Consider the following 14,206-nt stretch of genomic DNA (forward strand, 5'->3'; position numbering starts at 1 on the left):
GACCATACAGTAGAACATGAGCAGTGTCTGACACAGGCTTCAAAATGCCACAGTGGTCCCAAGGATGGAGAAATCCCATTGTTGGGGCAACAGGAAGGCCTTTATGGAGAAGGTACAGTTGCATGGCAGAATTATTTGGACATGAGAAGACAGTGTGTGTGTGTGTGTGTGTGTGTGCGCGTGTGCGCGTGTGCATGTGCATGTGCGTGTTGGGAGGCAGAGGAGAAAGAGTCCAGGTATAGGCAGTGGCCTGCACTCAGTCATAAGCTAGATAAGTGTGGGACATGTTTGGAGAATGGTTAAGGGTCCAGTCTGGCTGGAGGATAATGGGGGATAAACCTGGAGGGATAGGTAGCGGGTATGAAGGGCCCCAGAAGGCGTACATGGATACCTATATGCACAGCCATTCCTCATAACGTGTGGATTCTGTGTTTGCACATTCACTTACTTTGCTAAAATTTATCTGTAACCCCAAATCAATACTTGCAGCAAGTTTGTAGTCATTTGTGGATATGTGCAAAATTTTTACCAAAATTTTGAGTCAACTTGTGTGCACCTTCCCAGCTGAGGTTGCAAGGTGACCCTCTGCTTTCGTATTTCAGCCTCTTGCTGTAAACAAACGTCCTTTTTGTGGTCTATTTGGTGGCACTCTTTTGCATGTTCACACTTTTTGCAGGTGATTTCACTGTTTAAGGCAGCCCCAAAGCATACTGCTGAACTGCTACCAGGGCTCCTAAGCACAAGAAGGCTGTTTTTTGGAGAAAATACGTGTGTTGGATAACCTTTGTTCAGGTGTGAGTTATGGCACGGTTGGCCATTAGTTCAATGTTTATGAATCAATGATACATATTAAAAATATAATGTATGTATATATATTTTTTTTCTTTAAACAAAAACATAAAACAAAGCTATGTATTGATCAGTTGATGAAAATGTGCCAAAAGGCTTATAGGAACCTAATCCTGTATTTTCCCTGGGAGCAATGGTTCAATATTAGCAATTTCAGTGTTTGCTGCCGCTTTATAAAACTTCCTGGAATAATGAGCATTGACTGTACCTATGCACACAGTTGCCCCCTGGGAGCCAGTTATTAAACACTACCAACACACCATTGACTGGTGTGTCCTTCCTTGAAGCAGGATCTGAGTAACCCATCTCCACATTGGCTGTAATTTCTAGGCCCCCAGTTAGAGAAGATTCAGTCTTTGGAGTCACCAAGACCTGTGTTTGAACCCACCTCCCCAGTTTACTAGCTGTGTGCCCACAGGCAAGTGACACTGTGCCTCCCCATCCTTGAAAGGAGCATAAGAGCCATTTCACAGTTTTTATTGTCCCAATGAGATCATGTATGTAAGATCCTCAACCCAGTGCCTGGCACATACATGGCAGACGGTGAATACCTGTTAATCCTCCTACACTCTACCCCAAATTCCAGGAAAAGGTGGAGGCAAGGAGGCACTGCGCTCTCCGTCTGCTGCTCAGTTCCTTGATTATGCAGCTCCAGGCTCCAGAAGTGTGATGCAGTCATTCTAAATTGGATTATCAGACTCACTCTGTCTGAAAGGCCCAGGCTGAGTCTTGCAGTGGAGATGCCCAAACCTGAGATTCTAGAAGACCAGCTGTCTGCAAAGGGTTCTCTCTTCTCAGGACCGCCCAAGGGTCCACTTTCCAGTCTAATTCTTGTTGCTTTCCTGTCATGACAGGAAAAATAGGCAATGCTCTAGCCCATGTCTCGGCGTCCATGGATTCTGGTTTTGTGAGGGGCTAGGGGGTGGGTGTATTTGCTTAGTCTGTTTTTCATCCTGTTTCTCAATACACTCATCTGGGATTCAGAAGCCCCGGCTGCCCCAATTCAGACCTTGTTTTCTCTGACTCAGCTTTACCCTCAAGACACAGCTTCACCTCTGAGTCATCAGGCTGAGCTTTCGAGGACAGCAGTCTGGCACTCCCACTCCATCCTCCCAGGAAAGGTGCTCTGTCTCCACACCCCAGTGCCAGCCCCATGCCTAACTTGGCTCACAATGCCTGGAAACCAAGAAACACAATCTTAATGAGATCAGAGGATGCAGAGAGAAAAGGCTTCAGGATCAGGAATCAGGCTGCCTAGCTTTCAGTTCCAGCTCTAGCAATTACCTTGTGCAACCTTGAGCTAGTGAGGGAAACCTCCTGAACAGGGGTGTCCTCTTCCATAAAATGGAAATAGTAATCCATGCTGGGTCCATCCTGTAGGGGCAATGGGAGGCCCAAATGAAATAGTGTGAAGTACCCAAAACTCAAGGGCACAAACCCCTGCTCCATGGGCTGGATCTGTTCCATAAACTAATTTCATTTGGCTTGAACAATATTGACTTATATATCAAGTGCTTCGCATTTTAAAAATGAGTTGTCAACAAATTGGGAAACTTCACTTGGAGATCTGGATTTACAGCTTCTCTTGAAAACTGGGTCGATCTGGTCATATTAACTTGTTGCCCTGAATGGCGAAAATTGGCGAGAGCTGGGTAGCAGCAGCCCCTTCACTTGGGCAGGAGCCTGGAGCTGCCCTCAAGTGCACCACAGTCCCCACCGCTCCCTATTATTCCCAATACTGAGGCCAAAACTCTGCGCCATTTATTGTGGCTCTAGGGCCATTGATTTGCTTCTAGTGGTGCCCTAGAGGAAGTAACTCATTATAACAACCATGTTTCCATCAAAATGGGAAAAGGAAAGTCTCCGAAGTGTCCCTTGCCCCAAATTATCTCCCCTCTTCACAGTTTCAGTGTTAAAAATGAAATCCCTTTGGTTAGGTTTTACCTGGCACCAATGGACCCTCTGAAAGGTGCGCATAGTGGGTCAGAGCTGGGGTCTGGAGTCCTGCAGGTTCCATGCATTCTACCCCTCCCATGCCTGTTTGTCCCCATCCGTAAAATGGGGCGGTACCAGCTCTTTGCTCCTAAGTTTATTGTGCACTTTATCGTGCACGGTATGGCACGCAGTGAGCAGGTCGTTCAAGGTTAGTGACTGAAATGCAAATATTGTGAACTGATAAAAGGCGTCGTGGGAGATGAAAGTGTGAAGTGACTTAGTGGGGCTAAAGCAATGGTGGGAAGCAAAAAAGCAAAAGGAAAAGGAAACGACTTAGGAGAGAGGAAAAGGTCGGTTACATCCGTCCCTACCCTGCATCCACCTCCGCAATGAAAAAATCCCCGGGGCGATGTACATCCCCTCACTGCACTCGGACTCCGTTACCCAGACTGGGTTCTAGTCCTGGCTTGGGCAAATCATTACCTTGTGTGATGATGTCTTCCCATCCGTAAGAGGATAGAAATGCCTCAACAGTTAGTTACTGTTGTAGTAAGGATGAACTAAAGTAAATGCATATGAAGGCACTTTGGAAATCTGAAAAGCGCTCTACACAGGTTAGGAGTTTGCTTTCTTCAAAAAGTTTTTCCTCCAAACTCCATCCAAAAGCTTTTTGAGTTTATCAAGTCTAAGACCCTCCCCTCGGTTTCGCAATGCCGCCCCTTCCTACACACCAAAGCCCGCGCCGCGTCAGGAGTCTTTTTTTCCCCTGACGAAGGCGGGGACTCGGGTGGTGTTGGCAGCCGGCGACGCCGGGCGCAGCTTCGGCCGCCCGCGCCTGGCCAGTCCCGCAGCGGCCGCGGTGGGTGTGCCCGGCTGGGTGTGCGCCCCGGGCTCAGGCCGAGCCCGCCGGCGAGAGGGCGCCCGAGGCGGTGCGCGCCCCGGACGACGAGGGTGCGCTAGCTTGGTGGAGCGCGCCCGGGACGGGGACTGTGCTCCCGGAGGCTGCGTGCGCCCTGAAGTCCGAGGCACAGCCGGTTCCCCCCGCCGGCCTCCCGCGGCTCGCCGAGGTAAGGCGCTCCGCCACCCTGGCCCTTCCCGCACCGGCCCGGCGCGACCCGGGTCTTGGCCCCGGCGCTCGGCCCCTTTCCTCTGCCTCCGCCACCCGCCTCGCCCGCTCCCCGCGCCGCATCCCCGGCTCCCCTAAAGCAGAGGCTGCGGCAGCCTGGGCCGACTTGGCGCCCCCTGCCCCCCACCGGGGTCCGAACCCGCGCGGGGAGGGGGCTGCCCAAGGGCGGGCGCCACTCGCCTTCCGCCCCACCCGCTCCCCGCGCCCTAGTGCCGGGGACGGAGGATATTGGGGAGCGGGGAGGCCGCGTTGTCCTTGCGGCTCGGATGGTGCAGCCCCCGCCCAGCGCCTCCGAGCCCAGAGCCTACGAGCCCGGCGCTGCGGTCCGGGATGCAGCTTGCGGGACTGGGGCACCCTGCCGCCGGCTCCCAGGACTACCAGGAATCGAGCTCCTAGTCTCCCTTCTTCCGCAAAAGCCGGCCCCCGATTCCTACTCGGGTACCCCTCGGCCCCTGGCTGAACTTTCCAGCGCTCCTGTTGGACCACGACCTTGGGTGGAGGCAAGGGGGCCTCTAGGGGGGCCGGATGTGCTGGCGGCCGCCCCCGCCGAGGGCGCTTTTGCTGAGCACGCAGGCCACTGGTGAGATTCCCTCCCTGTCATCTCTCCCTTAAGGTCAAACTTTTGACCCCAAGTACTTTGTCCCTGCAGAGTGGCCAGTTACTTAGCATGGGATTTGGAAAGTCGAGCCCCATGGTCCCTACACCAGGTCTGCATTTGCACTTGCCCTGAGCATCTGCCAGGACTGCAGGAACCAGTGGTTTTGGTTCCCAGGCGCCCTAGGGTTTGGGCTTGGAAGGCCGGGAGGAGGTATTTTCCAGGAGAAGGAGATGGAGGCTCCTCCTCCTTTCTGAGGATGACCCCGCGAAGCCTGGGCAAAGTCCTATTGACCAAGTAGGGTCAGGGGAGGACCAGATGCAGCCGGTGACCCGGTTGAGGCTTGGGGAGAAAGCATCCTGAACACGATTCCCAAGGACTTGCCTGGGTAAACCAAATGTGGGTTCCCTTAGAGCCTTTCAAAACAGGACACAGGAGAACACAGAGCTACATTTGGAATAAAGGCAGAGTTCACTCTGATATTGCCTTTTCAAGTCCAACCCTCCTGCGCATGTCCAAACCTCCTCCTCACTGGACCGTAATGTGAGTTGAGTTATGGGGAATGTTAATGGGCAGTGAGAATGGGGAATGGCTCAGGGTCCACACCAGACTTTCATTCAATCAACAAATACTTGCTCTGCGCCAGGCACCAGGCGAGGGAGTGGGATACAGATATGAACAAAACTGGCACTGTCTGGCCTCGTGGAGCTTGCAGTCTAGTGGCCAAGAGTGACTTGAATCAACTCACTCAAATAAATATAGAATTACAAACAGTGCTGAATTGCTTGAAAGGAAAGGATAAGGCGCTATGAGAATCTGTGATACATACAGTAGTCGCTTAGTCGGAAGGCTGATAAGAAGTAACTAGTTCAATGGGGCAGAAAGAGTCTTCTTGGCAGAAGGAACGGCATGTGAGAGGGCCCTGAGGCAAGTAGCAGAGTCCTTTGGAGGGACTGAAAGACTGTTTACCAAGTGATGACCAGGGGCCCAAATGGGCATGTGCCTTACTTCTGCATCCCATCACCTGGGCCAATCAGTACCTTCCTTTCTCATCCATAATCACGGGCAGTTGGAGTGCCCCTGGCTGGGAGAGAAGAAGGAGAGACTAACATGCCGGTGCGGGACTCACCCGCCCCATGCACGCACTTACTACTGGCACCTTTGCAGACAGCCCACGCCCACTCAGGGCGCCAAGAGGCAGCAGTTCTTTCCTCCAGTTGTTCCCTGTTGCCCACTGTGTTCATGACTGACCAAGGCTTTTGCCAGAAATCAGAAAGATTCATGCTGGGCGTGGTGGTTTACCCTAGGCTTTTAAAACTAGAATGAACTCATTGCCTACAACGGAATATTTTTTAGGGCGGCTTGCATGGCATTTCCTAATCTGGGCCCTGCTTGCCTTTCCAGCCTCATTTCTGGCTTCTTCCCCCTGCTGCCCCCAGTGAGCATCTCCTATGTTCTACTCACAATTGCCCTTCAGGAAGTTCCTGGAACACTTGCTGCCTTTGCACATGCTGCCCTTTCTCTAAAATACACTTCCTCCTTGTTCACCCAGTGAATGCGCGCTCAGCTTTCAACATCAACATTTAACGTAAGGTTCCCCCACGACCCCGAAGGCCTTTCCTGACCAGAGAGTCAAATGCTCCCTCTTTGTTTCCGAAGCTCCCCTGACAGGCTTCTATCACAGCGAGCATAAAATGCACCTGAGCTTCGTAAAGGCAGGACTCTCCTATCATGTACCTAACACAGAGAAGGACATAGAAGGTGCTCAGTAAATGCTTACTAGACTAGAAAACCATCTAGTCTACTATTTTTTAACTTTTTTATGGGGGGGGAGTGTTACGTATATCTTTGAGATTCTGATGAAAATTATGGATACTCTCTTCCAAATGCATATAACCTAAAATAGTTTGCATACAATGTCACATGATTCACAGCCCTCCTCTTCCCCCATTGACCCCACTTTCTAGAACTTTGGACTTTAATTTTATAGGAAACAGAGGCCCAGTGAGGTGCAGTAACTGCCCAATAACCCCTGCAACACACAGACACACCCTCTCCCCACCCCAGCTCCTGACTCTCAGGCCAGGGCTCCTTCCAGCTCTCTCTGCTTCTCCTAGTCAAACAGCCTCTTTCTGTCCCTCGCACTTTGTGAAGGCTGCTGCTCGTGGCTGGAAGATGGATATCTTGGTTTTGCTTCAGTTCAGTAGCAGCCTAAGGTGTGACAGGGAGACAAATTTTGTTATGGGCAGAGTTGACAATTAGGAAGACAGATGGGCCATCTCCCTGGTCTGTTCACTGCCCCTTGCCTGCAATGTTATTACATCTGTTTTAGCTGGAGGAGGGTCACGTGTGCCTCACAGTTGTCTTGTGGGCCCTGGATTGAGCCATGTGGGCTAGGTTTGGAAACGCTCTGGATGGGACCCTTGAGGTCAGGGGCCTGGCTCTCGGTCTTGTCAAAGTCTTCCTCCCCGTAGAGCAGGCTATGGGAAGGCATGGAGAGAATGGGGTTCCCGCTCGCCGCTCCTGGAGCTCTTGCGTACCTGCCTCCAGCTTTCTGCAACGAGACGCGTGCTTCAGGCGGCTGGGCCCACGCAGTGCCCAGCTTATCTGCAGATCAGGATCTTCAATGATACAGTAATTCACTCATTCATCAAAACTGCATCGTGTCTCTTCTTTGTGCCAGGCACTGTGCTGATTCCAGTTTATAGGGGTCGTGGAGTGTGAGCCAGAGATAGACGGTTTTGCTCTGTGGAGGGTGGGGAAAGAGGTAACCTTTACTTCTAAGTCAACCCATTCCTCGGATGGTGTGCTAGGGAGGACAGTTAGGGCAGCTAAGAATGTGCTCAGTTTTAAAACTCTGATCTCACGCAAGTTACGTCATCTTTGCGGGGGACTAAATTTTCCTAACTGTAAAATGGGTTTGATAACCATCTTTTCTTGCTTATCTCTGGGCAGCTGTGTGGATACAGTTATCACATTTCACATGTCAGATCCATTCACTTCAGTATGTGAAGCAGGAGCAGTACAATATAATAATAGGGTCCGTGTGTGTCAAACCCTGGCACATTTCATGCGTGCAGTAATCCTAGAGATAGTTACAATCATAATCTCAGATGTACAGATGACAGAAATGAGGCTCAGAGAGGTTAAGTGATTTGCCTGGGGATATGGAACTAAATGATAAAACTGGGATTGACAGAGCTCTCTGTCTCTGGGGGTCAGACAGCTGGCCACTTGGTGCTATTCTGTAGTAGACTATGTGGGAAGAGGCCCGGGCTTGGAAGCCAGGGCATCACGGGATTGGAGCCTAGATCTACTGCTAACTAGCTGTGTGATTAACAGCTGGACTGCTAACCTCTCTGTGCTTCAGAATGCTAATCTTCCAGACCCAGAGTTTAGACTAAGAGGCTTCTAATAGACCTTTCTGTGAAGTTTCCAGTCTACATGGATAATATTTCAAAGTAGGATTAAAGGAAAGAAGAGGGGCCCTTCCAATAAAAATAGGCTTGTCGCAGTTTCCCTGATAAAATAAATGCTGCCCTAAGATCTCAAGTAGATGGTTAATGTGATATGCAGGCAGTTATAGATTGGTGGTGTCTGAAGAAGCTGGCTGAAGTTTCCTTCTCCAAGGGAAAGAAGTCTGTTTTCAAAAGGAACGCTTCACTGTCTTGTCGGGGCTCTGGGGCCTGGGCCTTGCCCCTCACTTAACTTTCTGGGGACACAGGCATTGTGGAAGAAGACACAAACCCTGATTCCCTCCCCCCTTCCGATATTTTCTCCAAAGTAAATAAAATTTATTGGCTGGAGGTGTTTGTTGCCCTGACGTCAAGGGACAGCGGGGAGAGAAATATGGCTTTGGGAAGAATTTGCTCCAGCCTTCGGTGCTGGTTCTCCTCCACAGCCTGGTTTCTGCCCAGAAGCCAGAGATGCTGGCTCTCAGTGAAATCAATTTTGATTTTCATAGCAGGACACCAGACATCAGGGCTGAGTGTTTCCAAGTGCTGTGTTCATCGGCTGGTCCTTACCACCCCACTCCCATCCGCCTTGAAAAATGTAGCCATCCTACAGTTGGGGAAAGGTTTAAAAGACAAGGAACGTCAAGTTGGGTAGCGGCTGAGTAGAGCCTAGTATGATCATGGTCTACACTTCTTAGGTGCGATACCAAGTGTGTAGCAGGGTGCCACTTCATTAGTAATTGGTTAAGTGTTTTAAGAGATCGTTTTCATGTATCATTTGTATGATTTTTTTTTTTTCTTTGCGGTACGCGGGCCTCTCACTGTTGTGGCCTCTCCTGTTGTGGAGCACAGGCTCCGGACGCGCAGGCTCAGCGGCGATGGCTCACGGGCCCAGCCGCTCCGCGGCATGTGGGATCTTCCGGGACCAGGGCACGAACCCGTGTCCCCTGCATCGGCAGGCGGACTCTCAACCACTGCGCCACCAGGGAAGCCCCATTTGTATGATTTTTAAATAAATAAATAATAAAGGCCATCACTCCTCTCTTCCTCAAAGAAGGATTACTAGCCCTGTGGGCCGGAGCAAGTGATTCACGTTGACCGAAGAAGTTCAGGTTCCTCACCTGTACATGCTGTTGGTAATACTGACTCAGGGTTCTTCTGATACAGAAAACAGAGACTCCCTTAAGCTGGCTCTAATGAAGCGAGAGAGGAGCTATAAAATGCAGTATTGATATCTAAGCAGAGGCCTGGAAGGAGGCCAGGCATCCTTGAGGTGGCAGGGAGAGCGTTCTGAGTCCGAGGATATTCCACCGGTGCAAGCGGTCACTGGTCTTCACGCTGAGTATCATTGGCTCAACTCAGCACCTGTGCCCGCCCCCACCCCTTCCCCGCCACCTCACTGTACTATCACACTCTCCTTTGTCTCTGAGTTCAAGTTCCAGAGAGGATCCTATTGTCTGAGCTTGGTTCTCTAGAAGCTGAGGTTTTCTCTCCAGGTCAGTCTCTGGTCAGCTTTGGCTAACCAGATAGGAGGGGAGGCCAGAGGAGGGTCATATGTGCAGAACTTGACCTTCTTAGGCAGGAAGGGCTGAGGGTGGAGATTCCTTGAGAAAGCGATGAAAGTGAGCTGGAATTCAGGAATCTGCTCAGTACAGGTGCTTACTGAGTTATGAAGGATCAAACAGAGATTCTTAACTTGGGGGTTAACAGCCCCAGGGGGCTCATAGGTAGAATTCAGAGGAGTCTGTGAACTTGGGTGGGGAAAATAATAACATCTTTATTTAGCATTTTCTTCGATTATGAATGTAGGCAACAAACCACAGTGTATTTGCAGTTTCTGTGACATTGTCACCAGTAGAAATCACAGATATTTTCATATCAAATTTCAGTTGCTGCATATATCTGGAACATGATTTATGCCCATCACAGCTTTGAAATTACAGCAGTTATTATACCTGCTGCTAGAGCTTATTATTTAATGCATTAATAAGGAACATATACTACTATATTACACACTCATTTGAAAAAGTAATAATTATATTTCAATGTAATTGGTTTTCTTTGTAGTCAAGCTATGTATTTTATTTTATATATTTTAAAACGTTCTGAGAAAGGGTCCATAGACTTAATCAGTCTGCTAAAGAGGTCCATGGCACAAAAAGGGTTAAGACCCCCCCAGAAAGTCAGTGAGCTTTAGTTCCCAATTTCCCACCATCCCTCGCCCTAATCTTTCATATACCCATCTATCTCTGTCCAATTAGTGCAAGACATTCTTGAGCAGTAGTAAATTTCATTTAATAGTTTTGCAAAAGCACATAATTTGTAGTTTGGGTAGAAGGTTTTAATATATATCGAGAAGTAAATTTACAAATCACAGGCACACACGGGCAACTGGTTCGGTAACTCCTATCAGCCTGCAAACCCATCAGCTTCTGTGTTGATTGCCAATCCCATGCAAACCAGTCCATCGAAACAGCCACAGAATAGGCAGTTATGTTTTTGAGAGGTTAAGGAGCTTGTGTAGATTACATGATGAATCACTTGATCAAATGCAAGCTAGAATCCTAGGAGGGAAGAGAACCACAGGGAAAAATAGCTTTGAAGTGGGTTCTGAAATGGCAGGAATGAAAAGGAGGCTGAACGGAGGAGGGAGGGAGTCAGTGAGGATGTGGGGGAACTGGCCAGATGTTGATTTTGAGGAGGATGCCTGGAGAGATGCGAGCCCCCCCCAGAGCAGCACTAGAATAGTGGCTGGTTTTTTGCTATCTTTTATTGAATTCTTACCATGTGCCAGACACTAGGCCAAGCCCTTTAAATGTAGCAGTGATATAATCTTTACCGAGTACCCAATAAGGGATAATTGCTATCATTCCCATTGTACTGGTGAGTAAAGTGAGGCTCCAAGAAGTTAAATACTTGCTCGAGGTCACAGAGGTATTAAATGGTGCAGCCAGGGGCTCAGCCCAGACCTGCCTGATCCCAGAACCCCGTGCTCTTAAAAACCACGATAGGCAACCACAGGAGAGTCTGTCTAGAAAAACTATGGCTGCCAAGTTGTTTTGGTAAGAAAGTGCTTACTATCCATTCCTGTCTTCCCCACCCTTCTCTCCAGCCTTTCTGCCTGTTCTCACACCTCCTTCCTTCCCCTCTCCACCCTGAATCCACTCACAGGCACACAGGCTGCAGGAGTGAGGACAGGATAAAAATCAAGAGCAAAAGCTGTGGGGTCAGGCAGGATGGGGTCCTAACTCCGGCTCTGTCACCTGGCTCTGACCATGCCCATTACCTCCAGAGGTAATGACGCGCCCTTCCTAAATTTGCATGTCCTCTCTCTAGTGCTTTGTTTTGGATAAGTGCCTCCACTCTTTGCTTACAGAGAGTCATCGTCCCCATCTTCTTCACACACACGGGCTGCTCTGGGAGGGCTTCCCTGAACCCCCTGCAAACCTGGCCCGTGGGCAGCAGGCATCACTCCTCTTAGTGGAGGATTCATGAGCGTCACTCGGGAGGCTGTCCTCTCTTGGGTATAAGCTCCCGTCCTTATCCCCCATGCTTAGTGCAGCATCTGGTGTGGAGTGCTTTTCAGTAGAGCCTTGATAAAAGCCAATGAACAGTGTCCTTTCAGGCCCCCATTGCCCATCCTTGGCACCCATTCTGGGTCCCATCACCTAGAGTTTGTCTCTAGGAAACCTCACTGGTTACCTAGACACGGGCGCCTGCTCCAGTCTCACAGATGAGTATACTGAGGATAGGTGGCAGGTCCTGGTGGCCTGGGAGTAGGTAACTGAGCTGGAACGGGAACCCAGGCCTCTTGCACCAGCACGCTGCCTGGTCCTGACACTAATGCTGGGAGTGCCTCTTCCACACTGGTAAGCAGGCTGATACTTTTGCATCAGGGGACATACGTGGAGCACCTGGAATCACGTGCTTCCGCAGTTGCTCGCTTGCTCCACTCTTGTGCCTGCCTCGGGGCTAGCCTTCTGACCCACTCTTCTCTCTCATTCTAACCCCATGCCCTGGGCTTTGCCAGCTGCTGAATGGAGCCCTGTGTTAGCCGGGCCCGTGGGTGGCCACCTTCGGGTGATGCCCGGTGGTGCCAGAGGTTCTTGCCCTAAGAACTCTGCCCACAGGCAGAGCCGAGGCCTGAAATTCCTGGCATTAGAGTCATTTCATTCCTTTGGATTACTTTGTCTTCTCCAGAGAGCTATTGTTAAAATGCAAATATGTTACCCCACACGGTAACCTGTTACCCCAGTACTGTGGCCCCTTGGAAGAGAAGAATGTCTGGGCTTTGGTTAAGTCACACCACCTCCCTGGCCCTCAGTTTCTTATCTGTAAAATGGAGATAATAAGAGACTGCATTATGGGGTTACCCTGAGGACAAAATGAGATCGTGCACATGAAGCGCTGGACACATAATAAGTAGTCAATAAAATTAGCTCTTTTTTTCTTTTTAAAACTGTAGGATTATTTGGTCAGTTCTCTAGCTGAAGTTCTGGGTCTTCTTAGTTTGTTTTTTTAAGTATTTTGTTTTAATGTCGTCTCCTTTTGTTTTAAGATTTTTTTTCCTTTCTAATTATAAGATGGTTTTGACCTTCATCTTCTTACTTTTAAAATAGGGTAAAAGATCCTACCTTATTGGTTTATTGAGGATTTACGGAGCCTGAAGGGCTGACTGTGGATGCCGGGCCTGCCCAAGGCGCTCACAGAGAGCCTGCTCTCCTGAGTTAACCTGGAGGTGGGGATCGAAAGCCCTTGGGGAGTTGGGGGGAGGTTCTGGGTGGGTCCCAGGGAGGAAATAGGGGATGAGGAGGGAGGAGAAAGGGGAAATGAGGGGAACCCTGCTTCCTCTGCCCCAGCTGCTTGGATGTTGAGTCTGGGTGGGAGGGGACCTGGGAATCCTGCCCCACCCCTGGGAGAGGTTGGACCCTGTGACCCTTCCCCAGATCGTTTGCCTTCTAGGTGAGTTCTCTGAGGTTCTGAATTCCCTGTAGGAATGGTGTCCTTGGCCTCCCTCCCTAGCTTGACGTTGGTCGAGTAGTGGTGAGGAGCCTCTGGGGAAGACTCAGCCCCACCATCATCCATCATAACTGAAGTTATCCTTCCCAAGCAGAGCCTGACTAATGCAGAAGATCACATTCCTAGAGCTGGAGGCCTGGAACAAAGAGTGGAGGTGAATGCTGGTTCCTGGCACCCCGCAGCCAAGCAGCCGACTCTGGGGGTGGAGAAGAAGGGGGTGCAGTGGGAGTCTTCCCCCTTCTTCTCCACCCCCGCAGCCGACTCTGGGGGTGGAGAAGAAGGGGGTGCAGTGGGAGTCTTCCCAATCGTCTGCTTTGGGGTGGAGCACAAAAGGGCCAGCGTCATTTTCACCCCAGAAGTGGGGCTTGGAGCCCTGCAGTTCATTATACCTCACGTTCGTTGATTACCTATGGGCTGTTACTATCCTTTTTTCTCTCTTTCCCTCTTTCCTCCTTCCCTGCATCATTCCCTCCCTCCCTTCCCTCCTGCCATCCAATAAATACTGACTGATCACTTGCTCTGGGCCAGGTACCAGGCTAGATAAGGAGCTTTCAGCTCAACAGAGACAAGAATCAGATAGCTAATGACAGGATAGTTTGATGAGTGTGCTGACAGGTGTCCTTACAGGGTGCTGTGGGAACACAGAATGTGGGGGAGGGAGACCCATCCTGATTGGTGTGTAGAGAAGGGGAAGACACTGGTAGGTAAAGCATCTTGTGGGCTGAGCAGGAGTTACCAGTTGGAGAAGGAAGGAGTAGGATCCTGGGTAGCGGGAGCAGAAGGAAGTCCAGAAGATGCACAGCTAGAGGATATACAGAAAACTCAAGAAGATCACTTATTCACTGAGTTTTGGTTATCTCTCCTGTAAAATGAGAATAGGACCAAAGTCATAGCTATCACACACACACATACACAAAATCCTTCCTTCCTTTTTTCCAATGTATTTTATTTTTTACCAGAAAGATTTAACCATGTGGAAATAATGGCAATGAGAGGCAGAACGTGCAAAGTGCTGGAGTCAACGGAAATACGATGGCGGGTTATAGCTTTTTGGAGGATGAGCAATACTAATTGAGATTGATATTAAGAATTAGGAATTGTTGGCACAATTTAAGAAGATCCTGGAAGGGTGGGAAAGACTCTGGTAGAGAAGACAGAAAAGGGCATCTTAAGGGGCTGGTACAGTGAGCAAAGGCAAAGCGAGGTGTGGCTGCATTTGTCAGGGCC

The 14,206-nt window shown here is 49.9% G+C and overlaps 1 protein-coding gene across 1 annotated transcript in view; it reads left to right on the top strand.

Moving 5' to 3' along the window:
• The first annotated feature begins 3,640 nt into the window (after positions 1-3,640).
• KANK4 (KN motif and ankyrin repeat domains 4) overlaps positions 3,641-14,206 on the top strand; it is a 70,176-nt gene continuing 59,610 nt past the window's right edge. The window contains exon 1 of the mRNA XM_004281598.3: positions 3,641-3,851. The gene's annotated coding sequence lies outside the window, so the exon portion shown is untranslated. The remainder of the gene's footprint in view (positions 3,852-14,206) is intronic.

The sequence above is a fragment of the Orcinus orca genome, chromosome 1, assembly GCF_937001465.1.
Source record: "Orcinus orca chromosome 1, mOrcOrc1.1, whole genome shotgun sequence".
Taxonomy (NCBI): domain Eukaryota; kingdom Metazoa; phylum Chordata; class Mammalia; order Artiodactyla; family Delphinidae; genus Orcinus; species Orcinus orca.